Raw genomic sequence first — 11,915 nt, 5'->3', positions numbered from 1 at the left:
TCTTCAAACATTTCTTCTACCAGCCCTTCTATCACATCCACATTCATGTAGTTCTCTTGCTCTGAAGGGTGTTGCATTGATTTGAAGACATTGATTACCATTTGTTCATTAAGCACCCTGAAGGTCATTTCTCCCTTCTTCACATCAATAGTGGTTCTTGCTGTGGCTAGAAATGGTCTCCCCAAGATGATTGAGTTATTTCCTTCCCCTTCTGTGTCTAAGATTACGAAGTCTGCGGGGAAGATAAACTTTCCAACCTTCACTAGTAAATTCTCCACAATTCCATTGGGTGTCTTGATTGATCTATCGGCCATTACTAGTGACATCCTGGTAGGTTTGATTTCTTCTATGGCAAGCTTTCTCATCAATGATAGAGGCATCAAGTTGATGCTGGCACCTAGATCACATAAGGCGTTTTCCAATGTTATCTTGCCTATGGTGCATGAGACTACAAAACTCCCTGGGTCTTTGAGCTTTGGTGGGATACCCATCTGGATCACAGTGCTACATTCTTCAGTGAGCATGATAGTTTCCTTTTCTTGCCAACTTCTCTTCTTGTTGATTAGCTCCTTCATGAACTTGGCATATAGGGGCATTTGCTCAAGTGCTTCAGCCAAGGGAATGTTGATCTCTAGCTTCTTGAAAGTCTCAAGGAACTTATGAAAGTGTTGATCCTTTCCCTCCTTGTTGAATCTCTGGGGATATGGCAGTGGAGGTACAAAGTTCTTCTCTGCTTGTTGCTTTTGATTCTTGGTTGGCTCTTCAATTGCTTCATTCCCCTTTTTTGGAATTTTTGATTGTTCCTCCTTTTCTTGAATTTGCTTTGAAGTTTGCTTGCTTGCCATTGCATCATCACCATTGGCTTCCTCTGCGTGTGTTGGCTTTTCTCCCTCTATTGGCCTTTTGCTGTTCTCCGCTTGCTTCCTTGTAGTGTCATTGTTGCTCATCAATGTTCTCCCACTTCTTAACTGTATTGCCTTGTATTCTTCCTTAGGATTTGGAATTGTGTCACTTGGCAGGGAACTTGATGGTCTCTCTGTTGCCAGGTGTTTAGAGAGTTGGCCAATTTGCCTCTCCATATTCTTTATGGAGGCTTCTTGATTTTTGGTTGTCATTTCTTGGTGTTTCCACATTTTGTCTATCAAGGTTTCCAGGTTAGTGATTCTCTGAGAGTCATGTGAAATTGGCTGGTTATGGGGTGTTGAGGGTTGGTGGTAAGTGTTTTGGTTTGTGGGTTGGTTATTGGATGGATAATGGTTGGAGTTGGGGTGGTTGTTTTGGGGTTTTCTGTAAGGGTTTTGGGTGGTTTGCTGCTGGTTGTTGTTTTGGTTGTTTCTTGAAGTGTTTTGATTTGAATTTCTTTGCCATGGTTGTTGGTTTTGGTTATGGTTATCTCCCCACCTCAGGTTTGGATGGTTCTTCCATGAAGGGTTGTAAGTATCACCATAGACTTCATTTGACCCAGAATTTTGGTTGTGCATGTACTGGACTTGCTCCTGCTGTTGCTCCTCTTGAGTTTCTTCATTTTGGTTTTCTTGATGGGAAAATTTTTGTGGAAAAATGAATTTCCAAAACACCCAAAACTCACCGGCAAGTATACCGGGTTGCATCAAGTAGTAAAACTCACGTGAGTGAGGTCGATCCCACGAGGATTGATGGATCAAGCAACTTTAGTAGGTGATTAGTTTAGTCAAGCTAACATTGAAGTGAATTGTGTGAAATGTGGCCAACAAAAAGTAAATTGCAATGAATTATAAATTGCAGAAAGTAAAATTGTAAGTAACTTGAAGAACAAGAAAGTAAAATAGCTAAAACTTAAATTGCAAGAGATGTAAATTGCATTAAATGTAAAGGGGAGTGGGTGCTGGAAATTAAAGAAAGCAATAGATCAAAGCTTAGAACTTTTGCAGAAAGCTTAAATTGCAGGAAAGTAAATTGAGAGTAATGTAAACAGAGAAGCAAAATTTCAGTGAATCAGGATTTTAGAGCAATTGCAGAGGAATTTAAAATTGTGCAGGAAATGTAAATGAGATTTGCAGCAAGCTTAATATAAACTGAATTGAGGGACCAAACAGAAAGTAAAATACAGCTTAATTGCAATAAGTAAAGGAAAGTTGAGGATCTCAGGGGTGGAGGAGACTAGAAAACAAGTCTAGATCTCAAGTCCTTCCTTGATCCAACAAGAGAATAATTGCAGAAAAGTAAAAGAACAAATTGCAGAAGAAGTAGAAAATGAAAGCAGTAAAGAGAATTCAAATCCCAAATCAAAACTCCTTGAATTATGCAGACAAGTAAACAGAGAGAATTCTCAAGCTGAGATTGAAACAGAATTTCTTCAATTCTCAACCCAAGATTCAAAACAAAAATGAAAACTAAGAGAGAGCTCTCTGTTCTAGCCTCTAGTGCTCTCTAATGGAGCCAGCCTCCAATGCTCTCTATTAGAGCCTACTCCCTCTCTAAGATGAAAATGATGCCTTATATAGGCTTTTTACAAAATGAAAATGAAAATGAAAGTGAAATTAAAGACAAATTACAATTAAATGAAATTCCTATTTTATCTATCTCTTGTGCCTTTGAGTGATGATAATGGGCTTTGCTTGCATTGGATTTGGGTTGAAGATGGCCTCTGTTGATTGCTCTTGGTGTTGGAAAGAAACCCACTTGTGAACCGGACCATGAACCATTAAAGCTTGAGTCAAAGTTTAAGGCAAACTTTGACTCAAACTTATTCACCAAACTCATCATGCAGATGGCCATTTTGCTGTCATCCATGTTTGAGCCAAAGTTTGAGGTCAAACTTTGAGCGAAACGTGGATCCCTCTTGAGGTCAAACTTTGAGGCAAACGTTGGCGCAAGCTTTTGCTCCATCCTGGGTGATTTCAACTTTTCCAAAAGCTTGAGCTAAAGTTTGAGGCAAGCTTTTGCTCAAGCTTTTTGTTCTCTCTTGCTCCTTGCCCTTTCTTCTTTCTTCAACCTTCTTCAAAGCTCTTTTCACCTATCATCAATCAATCAAAACAATCAAAGCTATGCTCCAAATCATGAGATTGTGTTTCTTTCATAATATATGACAATTATAGCACAAAATCTCATGAAATTGCATTAATTTATCAATGGTTGATTGAATCACGGAAACATGAAATTCTACCCAATTGGCTTACTTACGGTTCAAGAAAGTGCATAAAATCAATTGAAAACAAAAGAAAATACTAGTGAAACTAGGCTAAGATGACTTGTCATCACAACACCAAACTTAAAACTTGCTTGTCCCCAAGCAAGAAGATAATTATGCTCAAAATTTCTTTCCATCAGGATGGATTGAAGAATGACTTGTAATTTCCTGTGAGTGAAGTGATTAAGTGACAGTGGGGTGAACTCTAAATTATGTGCTCATGTAAGGGCTCCAATGCTTACTAGTCCCTACATATTGGAAGTCTTAGGTCTTAGAACTTTCATCCAAATGATATCATGGAGATCTCTCTATAGGTAATCACCTTGAAGCAGCTTTATGATTTGTGTTTTTGGCTTTGACTCTAAGTGTCATGTCTCAAAGCGGCTCTTTAGATAAGCTTTCAATCAATACTCCTAAACCAGTTGGTTTTAAGGTATTAGGTGTTGAAGCACCCCTTAGGATTTACTTGCTCAAGCCTCTCTCTTTGACACATTTCGACCACAAGCATTTACTAGGATAATAACTCTTTGAGTTCTTGTTTCTTTTTTTCTTTTCTGCCTAGTAATTGATGCTCAGAGCCTTGGGCCATGTTCTCTTTGTTTTTATACCTTCTTTATTTTCTTTTGTTCACTGCTTCTTGGATCAATAAATGTTTGAAATCTCCACAATACTTCTTTAAACTCTATGTTCTGCCTATGAGCTCCCATGCAAGTTTTCATAAGCATGCAACCTCAATGCATAATCATACAACTAGAACCACCACTTCTCCTAATCTTTTGCTTGCCTCAAAATTGTTTAATTCCTCAATCCTTCTTTTCAAAGAACTATCATGTGGTGCCCTTTTTTTTTGAAATCTTGAGTGCATGCAAGTTTGAAAAGTGTAGTGTTGTGAATAATCAAGAAATCTTAATTATTGAATTACAGAACAACTATATTATGCAGACAGGTAGGGGTATTATATCACTTTCAATCATAGCAGTGTCTAATGCAAAATAATCATTGAACAATACAACCTTTTGGAATTTACTTGCTGTCCTCCTCCTCATCATCATCATTGCTGGTCTTCACATTCATTCATCTCTTTGATTGATGATGCTTAATCTTTCCAAAAGTTTGTATGGTGCTCTACAGTGATATTGTAAGTTGCTTGTTCCCCAAGCACTTGAAAAATGGTTAGCATGCATGATTTATTTGTGGGCCTTTGAACTTACTTTGGTGTGGAAACACCAAACTTAGTACCTTGCCAATGGTTCTCATGCATCAGATTAACCATGTGTGAAACTCTTTTTTTTTTCTTTTTTAAAAGCAATAAAACTGAAAACTAGGAAACAACATAATAGTTAACTAGTCCATCTAAGTGCTTGAAGCTAGCATTATGCAGAAGGCGAGAACATATTTTATGATGGGATTTTGGTGAAACACCAAACTTAGAATCCTTCATTCTCCCTTAGATTGTTTTGGTGTGCAACACCAAACTTAGCTTCTTGCAATATAGATAAAACTAATTAACCTTTTTATTGAAATAGCTATGAAAAGAAAGTTACCTCAGGTTGGGTTGCCTCCCAACAAGCGCTTCTTTATTGTCACTAGCTTGACATCCTTCATTCTGTTCATGGAAGCTGAGGCTTCTGTTGCCTTTGGTTTCCTCCTCTCACTGTGGGCTTTTTCTTGATGATTGTTTCTTTTTCCGTAGCCCTCTTCTCACTTGCCTCTATGATTGCTTTCCCTTTCTCACACCTGGCAACTTTCTCATTGTTTTTTAGGTTGTCTTCAGTGGCTCTGGAGGAAGTATTTACCATCCTATCACCTATTTCAGCAATGTGCTTAGCCAATTGTTGCATTTGCTTCTCAACTCTTCTTATTGAGGCTTCCTGGTCCTTCATTGTCACCTCTTGGTGCTTCATCATTCTCTCTATTAAGATCTCCAAGTTGGTGATCCTCTGAGAATCTTGTGAGATTAGTTGGTTGTGGAGTGTTGGGGGTTGGAAGGGTGGGTGTTGTGGTGATGTGTAGTGGCTGTTGTTGGTATGGTGATGTTTTTGCTGGTTTGTGAAGTTGGGGTTGTATTTAAGATCCCTGGGTCTTTGGTTTTGGTGTTCGACCCCCCTCCAGTTGGAATGAGTTCTCTAGGGTGGGGTGCACACATCATTCTGAGACCTGTGTTGGAACATGCCAGAGGAACTGTTTGAAGAGTGTGATTGCTCATGATTTTGTTGCTCATAGTTAATTGCTCCAAAACCTTTTTCAGGTTGATTCCCATCATGTGACTTTTTAAGTAAGTTGTGAGTATTTATCACAGCAACTTGTAGCCAATCAATTTTTCTGACTATCAGCTCCAATTGTTGTTGAAGTTGTTGGTGTATCTGTTTGTTTTGGGCCATAATGCCACTTACACCTTCAATTTCCATCACTCCTTTCTCGTGTGTGGATGGTTGAATTCCTGTCTCTAGCTCACCAACTTCCTGGGGTGGTTTCAGCTTAGCTAGGAGTTCACTCATTAGCTCTTCCCATCCGATGATGCTTCCTTGTGGGAAAGCTTCAAGCCATTGAGCAACGTCGTTCATGGTGATGAGTGGGTGCTTCAGGTTATGGATTGCATTATCATCTAAGGTGGGGACATTACTACCATGCTGACTGGGATTCGTTGGGTTCTTCTCCATGATCTGCACAATCACAAATAGTCCAAATGAAGATTGAATACATTCATGTCCAAAATGTGGTTAAAAGGTTTAGCTGACACAATGTATCAAACAGTTGATAGGCTTGAAAGATTAGTAAGAGAAAATTGCTTCCCTTGCATATTCAACAAGCTGAAGTACGAGAATCATACGAAGCCAGAGAAACCAAGAAAACTTCACTTTATTGCTAAAGTGAGGTTTCAGTTAGTTTAAGCAAAAATTCAAACAGTTAGTGGGTTAGTCTAAAGTTAGAGAAACGGAAAATAAAAATTCTAGATCTAGATCTCCACTTCACTTAATCATTGTCAATCTATTTCAATCCCCGGCAACGGTGCCAAAAAACTTGATGTGTGTGGAAAAGGATCCAACACGAAACTAACCGGCAAGTGCACCGGGTCGCATCAAGTAATAAAACTCACGGGAGTGAGGTCGATCCCACAGGGATTGAAGGATTGAGCAATTTTAGTCTAGCGAATCAAGATTTGGTTGAGTGATTTGTAATTTGCAGAAACTAAATTGCATGAAAAGTAAAAGGGAAGAGGGGAAATTGCAGTAAAGGAAAGAGCAGGAAAGTAAATGTGCTGAATCTTAAAGAACAAGAAATTAAATGGCGGAAACTTATAACGCAAGAAATGTAAATTGTAGAATCTTAGAGTGCAAGAAATGTAAATGGCTTGAATTATAAAGGGAATTGGGAGTGCAGAAATTAAACAAGGAAAAGTAAATTGCAACAAGCAGAAATGTAAAAGATGGATTCAATTAAACCGAATCTTAAATTAAAATGAAAATAAGCTTGGTGTAGCAACGAAACAAGGAAATTGAAATTGAAAGCTGTAGATCTCAGGACTCAAGAGACTAGATAGCCAAGTCTAGATCTCACTGCCTTCCTAGATCCAGCAAGAACAATTGCAAAGGAAATGAAGAAAAGTAAATTGCAGAAATAGTAGAAGAAGAAGCAATTAACAGAGATGGAAATTCAATTATGCAGAAAATTAAACAAGATCTCAAGGTGAGATTGAAACAGAAGTTCTTCAATTCTCCACCCAAGATCCAAAGCAAGAAAAGTAAAGAGTGCTGAGCAAGAACAAGGAAGAAGAGAGATCAATTCCCCTTCCTAATTCTCTTGAATTAAAAACAACAACCAAAATGTAAAGGTGAGCTCTCTCTCTAAGTGTTCTAAGAATTCTAAAAGAAAAGCTCTCCCTAAAACTTAAATCCTAAGCTATTTATACACTTTCTTCAAATGGTCTTCAAGCCTTGAATTGGGCCTTTGCTCTTGATGGAATTGGGTTGACAAAAGCCTCTGTTGATTGCACTTGGAGTTGGAGAGAAACCCATTGTTAACCGGGACATAAAGCACAAAAGCTTGAGTCAAAGTTTGAGGCAAACTTTTGCTCAAGCTTTTTATATCAGCCACCCCCTTTTGCTGATATCCACGTTTGAGCTAAAGTTTGAGGTCAAACTTTTAGCCAAACATGGATCCCCTAGTGTGCATGTGTGGCGCCAACGTTTGCCAAAAAGCTTGAGGCAAACGTTGGCGCAAGCTTTTCTCTTCCAGGGTATGCATGTGTGGCGCCAACGTTTGCCAAAAAGCTTGAGGCAAATGTTGGCGCAAGCTTTTCTCCTCCAGGGTGTTGGTGTGTGGCGCCAACGTTTGCCAAAAAGCTTGAGGCAAACGTTGGCGCAAGCTTTTGCTCCATCCTGGGTGATTTCAACTTTTCCAAAAGCTTGAGCTAAAGTTTGAGGCAAGCTTTTGCTCAAGCTTTTTGTTCTCTCTTGCTCCTTGCCCTTTCTTCTTTCTTCAACCTTCTTCAAAGCTCTTTTCACCTACCATCAATCAATCAAAATGATCAAAGCTATGCTCCAAATCATGAGATTGTGTTTCTTTCATAATATATGACAATTATAGCACAAAATCTCATGAAATTGCATTAATTTATCTATGGTTGATTGAATCACGGAATCATGAAATTCTACCCAATTGGCTTACTTATGGTTCAAGAAAGTGCATAAAATCAATTGAAAATAAAAGAAAATACTAGTGAAACTAGGCTAAGATGACTTGTCATCACAGGTGCGTGGCCTCTGTCACGCGTCCGCGTGGGTCACGCGTCCGCGTGGGTCACGCGGTCGCGTCATTCGAAGCTTTTCTTGTCACGCGGTCGCGTCAGTCATACGGCCGCGTCATATGTGTTTTGCTTAAGGCGCGCGGTCGCGTCAGCCATGCGGCCGCGTCGCTGTTGATTCGCGCTTGGCATGCGGTTGCGTCATCCATGCGATCGCGTGGATGCTAATTTCTTTAGAAACTCCGTTTTGTGCTTTCCTTCTATTTTTGTATGTTTCCTTTTTCATTCTTTAAGTCATTCCTGCCTTAGAAGATCTAAAACTACTCAACACACTAATCACGGCATCGAATGGAAATAAAGGTAATTAAAAGTAATTAATTTTAAAGCATAGAAGACATGTTTTTCACATATATCACATAATAAGGAAGGGAAAGTAAAACCATGCAATTAATATGAATAAGTGGGTGAAGGATTGAATAAATCACTCAAATTAAGCACAAAATACATCATAAAATATGGGTTTATCAGTGTGTCAGTACAAACCTGGCATTAAATTTTGAAAAATGCCACTTTATGGTTAAATAAGGGATTGTACTAGGACGTGTTGTGTTTAATACTGGCATTTTTGTAGATCCAGCAAAGGTAGATGTTATTTCTAGTTTACCTTACCCCTCTTCTGTGAGAGAGGTCCGTTCTTTCCTTGGCCATGCAGGTTTTTACAGGAGGTTCATTAAGGACTTCAGTAAGGTAGCACTTCCCTTATCCAGACTACTGCAGAAAGATATTGAGTTTGAGTTCAGTGAAAATTGCAAACAAGCGTTTGATAAGCTGAAGACTGCACTGACTCAAGCTCCAATTGTAAGAGGACCAGACTGGAGCCAACCATTTGAAATAATGTGCGATGCTTCCAACCATGCAGTAGGAGCAGCACTGGCTCAGCGTGAAGGTAAGGATCCTTTTGTTATTGCTTACGCGTCTAAAACTTTAGATGCCGCTCAGTCGAATTACACTACTACTGAGAAAGAGCTTCTTGCTATTGTTTTCACTCTGGATAAATTCCGAGCCTATTTACTTGGTACTAAAGTAGTAGTGTATTCAGAGCACGCAGCTCTAACGTATTTATTATCTAAAAAGGAGTCCAAACCAAGGCTTATACATTGGATACTGCTATTACAAGAATTTGATTTGGAAATTAAGGACAGGAGTGGTAACCAGAATTTAGTGGCAGACCACTTGAGTTGCCTTAAGCACATTACAGATGACTCCACTCCTATAGATGATAATTTCCCATTTGATCACCTGCAAGCAGTATCTGAGATAGTCCCTTGGTATGCACCTGTAGCTAATTATCTAGTTAGCTACACCTTTCCTCCGAACTTTTCTAAACATCAAAGAGACAAGCTGAAAAGCGAGTCTAAATATTATATATGGGATGACCCATATTTATGGAGATGTGGCGCTGACCAGATAATTAGATGGTGTGTGCCTCAATCAGAATTCCAGTCCATCTTAGAGGCCTGTCACTCATCTGAGAGTGGAGGACATTTTGGCCCTCAAAGAACTGCTAGAAAAATCTTAGACTGTGGATTCTAGTGGCCTACTCTTTTTAGGGACGCTGCTGAATTTTGTAGATCTTGTTTTCCATGCCAGAAATTTGGTAATATATCTAGGAGGGATGAGATGCCTCAACAGACTATGCTTTTCTGTGAAATTTTTTATGTTTGGGTGATGAGCGGATAATTTATACGCTTTTTGGCATTATTTTTAGTATATTTTTAGTAGGATCTAGTTACTTTTAGGGATGTTTTCATTAGTTTTTATGTTAAATTCACATTTTTGGACTTTACTATGAGTTTGTGTGCTTTTCTATGATTTCAGGTATTTTCTGGCTGAAATTGAGGGACTTGAGCAGAAATCAGATTCAGAGGTTGAAGAAGGACTGCTGATGCTGTTGGATTCTGACCTCCCTACACTCAAAGTGGATTTTCTGGAGCTACAAAACTCGAAATGGCGCGCTTCCAATTGCGTTGGAAAGTAGATATCCAGGGCTTTCCAGCAATATATAATAGTCCATACTTTGGCCAAGAATAGACGACGTAAACTGGCGTCCAACGCCAGCTTTCTGTCCAAATCTGGCGTCCAGCGCCAGAAAAGGAGCCAAAACCAGAGTTGAACGCCCAAACTGGCACAAAAACTGGCGTTCAACTCCAAGAAGGACCTCTACACGTGCAACACTCAAGCTCAGCCCAAGCACACACCAAGTGGGCCCCGGAAGTGGATTTATGCATCAATTACTTACTCATGTAAACCCTAGTAGCTAGTTTATTATAAATAGGACATTTTACTAGTCTTTTTGACCATCTTTGGACGCCTAGTTCTTAGATCAGAGGGGCTGGCCATCTCGGCCATGCCTGGACTCTCACTTATGTATTTTCAACGGTAGAGTTTTTACACTCCATAGATTAAGGTGTGGAGCTCTGCTGTTCCTCAAAGATTAATGCAAAGTACTACTGTTTTCTATTCAATTCATCTTATTTCGCTTCTAAGATATTCATTCGCTCTTCAACCTGAATGTGATGAACGTGACAATCATCATCATTCCCTATGAACGCGTGCCTGACAACTACTTCCGTTCTACCTTCGACTGAATGAGTATCTCTTAGATCTCCTAACCAGAATCTTCGTGGTGTAAGCTAGAATGATGGCGGCATTCAAGAGAATCCGGAAAGTCTAAACCTTGTTTGTGGTATTCCGAGTAGGATTCAATGAATGAATGACTGTGACGAGCTCCTAACTCGCGATTGCAGGGCGTTAGTGACAGACGCAAAAGGATAGTAAATCCTATTCCAACATGATCGAGAACCGACAGATGAATAGCCGTGCCGTGACAGGGTGTGTTGACCATTTTCACTGAGAGGATAAGATGAAGCCATTGACAAGGGTGATGCCTCCAGATGATTAGCCGTGCCGTGACAGGGCATTGGATCATTTTCCCGAGAGATGACCGAAAGTAGCCATTGACAGTGGTGATGTATCACATAAAGCCAGCCATGGAAAGGAGTAAGACTGATTGGATGAAGATAGCAGGAAAGCAGAGGTTCAGAGGAACGAAAGCATCTCCATTCGCTTATCTGAAATTCTCACTAATGAATTACATAAGTATTTCTATCCTTACTTTATGTTTTATTTACATAATATATTGTAGCCCATATGAGTCAACTTAACTGAGATTTACAAGGTGACCATAGCTTGCTTCATACCAACAATCTCGGTGGGATTCGACCCTTACTCACGTAAGGCATTACTTGGACGACCCAGTACACTTGCTGGTTAGTTACACGGAGTTGTGAACCATGATCTTGGCATCATGTTTTTGGCGCCATTTCCAGGGAAAGAAAGAGCAATGAATTTTACATAATTAAAGTGTAATCACGATTCCGCGTACCAAGTTTTTGGCGCCGTTGCCGGGGATTGTTCGGGTTTGGACAACTGACGGTTCATCTTGTTGCTCAGATTAGGTAATTTTCTTTTTGTTTTCCTTTCAAAAATTTCTCACTTGTTTTCGAAAAAAAAATGTTTTCAAAAATATTATTTTTCTTCAGAATTTTTAAGAATGAATTCTAGTGTTTCATGAAGCATGTTGAAGCCTATCTGGCTGTAAAGCCATACCCAAACTGCTTTGGGATTGGTCTTCAACTAATCACCTCAATGGAGTCATGCCCAATTCTTCTGGATAGGGCATGTTAGGCTTGTCATGTCTGAATTACACTCATATTTTTATTAAAGCTTGGCTGGCTATTAAGCCATGCCTGACCCTTTGATTGGAGCTTTAAGACTAACACGGCAAAATTCCTGGAATTCATATTAAAAATTTTGGAATCCTTATTTTTATTTTTCACAATAATTTTTGAAAAAAAAATTAAAAGAAAATACAAAAAAAAATCATAAAATCATAAAAATCAAAAACATTTTTTGTGTTTCTTGTTTGAGTCATGAGTCATG

Source organism: Arachis hypogaea, chromosome 11 (genome assembly GCF_003086295.3).
Source record: "Arachis hypogaea cultivar Tifrunner chromosome 11, arahy.Tifrunner.gnm2.J5K5, whole genome shotgun sequence".
NCBI classification, from domain to species: domain Eukaryota; kingdom Viridiplantae; phylum Streptophyta; class Magnoliopsida; order Fabales; family Fabaceae; genus Arachis; species Arachis hypogaea.
This window is presented reverse-complemented; position numbering follows the sequence as displayed.